The sequence below is a fragment of the Brassica oleracea genome, chromosome C8 (assembly GCF_000695525.1).
Source record: "Brassica oleracea var. oleracea cultivar TO1000 chromosome C8, BOL, whole genome shotgun sequence".
Classification (NCBI taxonomy): domain Eukaryota; kingdom Viridiplantae; phylum Streptophyta; class Magnoliopsida; order Brassicales; family Brassicaceae; genus Brassica; species Brassica oleracea.
Window position 1 is genome coordinate 11,855,701 of NC_027755.1, and position 4,121 is coordinate 11,859,821.

The 4,121-nt window shown below is 35.4% G+C and overlaps 1 protein-coding gene across 5 annotated transcripts in view; it reads left to right on the plus strand.

The window, feature by feature from the left end:
* The first annotated feature begins 1,257 nt into the window (after positions 1-1,257).
* Positions 1,258-4,121, plus strand: part of LOC106310181 — a 19,129-nt gene continuing 16,265 nt past the window's right edge. For all 5 annotated transcript variants that reach the window (XR_001263701.1, XM_013747403.1, XM_013747404.1 and 2 more), the window contains exons 1-2: positions 1,258-1,631; positions 1,762-1,815. The gene's annotated coding sequence lies outside the window, so the exon portion shown is untranslated. The remainder of the gene's footprint in view (positions 1,632-1,761; positions 1,816-4,121) is intronic.

Here is a 4,121-nt window from a genome sequence, read left to right on the forward strand (position 1 = left end):
ATTGTGCTAGCATCAATGATCAAAAATATTTTCTACCCAAGATCTGTAGTCGTCTATTTATCTCCCTTACGTATGAAACTAATTTCACACAAACCTTTATTTTACAGCTTAAAAGAAACTACAACAACCCAAACAATCAAAACATCAAAAACTAGAATCCCAAAAAAGACGAATCATTAATGATCACCTCTCTTTTTTTGTCTAATCTTACAAATAAACTTCAAAACAAATATACCAAACCAATCACCTGAACTAAAACTCAACGACACCTACATCGAGTCAGCTAAACAAATACAAACTACACGGCCAACTATTTAACAATTTAGAAACTTATTTTCGCAGATGCTTACGAAGAAGGCAACCAAGATCACTGAAATCGCCTAAACGAAAAAGCATAATAAGTTACGAACTATAATAAATACAACTAACAACGATTTTTGTTTACATATTACACATCAAATAAAAGATAAACAAACAAAGATACACCAAGAGATTCAAGAGACAATCCCGATATACACAAAGGCGGCAACAACATCTCCACCTGCTCACTCCTCTTGTCTTATAAAAATAGCTTACATGTCTAATGTCAACAGGCCAATATTGTTGTCTTCTTATGAGAAATACATAAATTTGTTTAAAACTCATTAAGGCCCAAATACTGAGAATTGTCACTTATTTTATAGTTATTTCTACAAGTCTTCGTGTATTTGTTTTAAAGGTCCGGTAAAAACAACAAGTTTAAAACTTAAGAAAAACCATATAATAAACATAATAAGGATAATAAAAATTATTACTTAATATACACAAATTACACAACTAAACTAGCGTAAAAATATCCAGAAACAAAAGGTATGTTCAACAACCTTAATATAATTTATGTACTCTCAACAGTACACGAAACAAATTAAAAAGACAAACAAACAATAAGTCTCAAAGACACAGCAAGCAACACCACGAACTATATCAATCACATTACTAACACAGTTTACTCCTTCATAAGTGGAGAACAATGCCTACAAAGTTCATCATCACAACTCTAATCCTATAACAATAAAAAACTTGAAAAACAATGATCAACTCAAAACGCAAAATTCACGACTACAATAACTCTAGCAAATATTGAGATAAAACAAGAACTCTATCCACAGCCCCGCGCTTGCGCGGAGACAATGACTCTAGTAATAATAATAATAAGAAAACAAAAAAACTAGACACGTACCTTCTTAGGTTCTTCCAAATCATTAAGTGAAAAAAACTTCTCATCTCTTTCAGTATCGACATACTCCAGAATCTCTCTCTCCACTTATTGTCTCCAAAACAGAAAATTTAACGACCCCTTCTTTCTTGTGAAACAGAGCATAGCACAGCAGCACAACAGAGACGTTAGACTTTCTGTCTTAATCTCTCTCTAAATCCTCTGTTTAACTCCCTTAAGTAAGTTGACTCCTTCTATCTTCTTATCTATTATGTTTCTCTCTGGCTTTATTAGCTTTGTAGTTTAAGTCTTATAAGGATTGAGTTTTAAATTATTTGCTTAACCTCTGTTTTTATCCTGTTGCTGTTCCTTCCTTGATTGAACGGCTCGGAACACTGACTTACGTCTACTTGTCATACGATTCTGCTCACACTCGGTATGATGAATCTGATACATGTGTATCTTTATTTATGCTATTTAACTAGAGTCTCAGAAGTCTAAATCTAGACAACTTTGAACGGCTCGGAAAACTTACGTCTACTTGTTGACTACGCAACGTGATATAGGTGCCATTCGGGAGTCTGTTGATACCAAATAAATTATTTAAAAGCAAAACTAAGGTAAGTATTTGTTAGAAACGTTCCTGGTATATGTACTTATGCATTGAGTTAATGATTTATTCAACTTCTAGATTGGTTGATTGCATATTTTTTCAATTTCTAAATGTCTTCGAGTAATGCTAATCATGCTATAAGGCAATGGATGTATGCAAGAATTGATCCCAATACCAATCAAGTCTCTAATGCATTTACAGAAGGATTGAAATATTTCATGGTTGTTGCTAAAAACCATGTTTTATTTACTCAGAAGCACAAAATATTTTGCCCGTGTATTAAGGGTGAGAATAGAAAATTTCTTGATGAGCAAACAGTAGTTGGCCATTTATATAACAGAGGATTTATGGCCAATTATCTTGTTTGGGTTGCACATGGAGAAGACTATGAGGTTGACAATCACCCACGACATGCTCAGGAAAATACAAACACACCCATAGGTGTTTCAACGCAAGCTCAAAACTCTTATGTTGAGATGATAAGTGATGCCTTTAATGAGCATAAATCCTCTCATCTAAGCATTGAAGAAAATCCTAACCAAAAAGCCAAAAGATTTTCAGTCTGTTAAATGCGAGCCCAGAATCCAATATATGATGGATATCGAGAAGGACATTCACAATTGTCATTGGCGGCTCGATGTATGGCTCTTAAAACAGATTATAACTTGTCTGAGAAGTGCATGGATTATATTGCTCAAATGTTGAAAGACTACATGTCTGCAGATAAAAATGCCACTGCTTCATACTACGACACAAAGAAACTGATGCGGTCTTTGGGGCGTAGCCCGTGAAACCCTCTAGTATATATAATGCCACAGTTTTTTTTTTTTCAGGCTGTCCACGTATGCATTTCATAAACATGTGGACCCCACTTACTGTCCGGTTTACTTTGTCCGAATGGATTTGGAGTCTGGTCTGTTTGGCTTCTCAGCGTTTGGTTTGATAATGAGTGAAACTCTGCATTTTCTGCTTCGTCTATTAGGGCTTTATTGTTATCCTCCTTCCAAATATTGATCTGCCATCTCTGCTTTTCATATTCTGCAAAGCTAGTGTTTCTCCTGTCATCTCTTTACCTCTCCTGTGGTTCAATGTATCTCTTTTAATTCGGCAATAATTGGTATTAACATTAAACCAGTAACGATGTTGATACCACTCAAATTACTCTAAGGAGTGAATTACTCTCTCAAATAAGAGGTTCAATTGTAGTACTTAGGGATCGAATCCACAAAGAGCTAGAGAACCTATTAAATCTAGTTAAATTATTAATTCTAAGTGTTTGTTGTTTTATGGGTTTAAAAGTAAATAGCAATCCGAATTGAGCAAGTCTATTGCTCGACTAACAAGATGATTGGGGGTGTAACTTATTGGAAAGGTATTAGATGCAGGATTTCTATTCAGGCGTTGGAGATTATAATCCTATAGATGCCTAACAGTTGCATGCATGATATATTAGAGCTCAACTCCTTAAACAAAGTGATCAGCGATAACAATTTTTCACTGGTTAACTAACTAGATCTTGGATCTCAACGGTTAGTCTTTTGATCACAAGAAAGTGTCGATCGATGATCCTATAGGGATATCGATCGATACACCTTTCGCAATGTCTATCGATTGTCAGAAGACAATATCGATCGATGCTTCTAGCTAAGCCCTAGGCGCAGGTTGATAACGCTCACTAGGTTTCTAGATCAGTGGTTAGCCTTTTTGTAGCAGTCCTAGTATGATAGACTAGATTCAGGACATGATAGTCAAGGATGCTTGACTCATGGAAATTCCTACGTTCATGTTCTAGTTAGCAAAGCTAAAACAAGCAGTAAGAACAATCTATCAATGAATGCCACAACTTAGCAATCTATAGTTTGGCCTAATCCCTCTAACCTATTTGAACCCTGAATCTAACTAGTAAACTACTCAGACATAGCTAAGCAATTCATAACACAAAATATAGATAGAAACTGCATAGAATAGAATAGATGAATCAATGGAGTTTCAATCACAGATCTCTCTATGATCTTCTCTCCTAAGAATACAATGGTAAAACTCTGATAAAAACTCCGTCTCTCCCCTTGCCTCCTAACACTTAGGCAAGTATAAAACTATTAGGTTAAAAACTCGTCAGGGGTAATCTTGTAATTTGGTGAAGTCTTGGGTTTAAAGTCGGCTGGAACCAAGTCACGTGCTCTGCGTCTCGACATTTATCGATGGTACAGTATGTACATCAATCGATTTCTTCTTCTTCGTATCGACCTCTTATGGTCAGCTCGGATGAAACCTCTTTTAAGCTCCTAAATGCTCCATAATCATCACTTTACT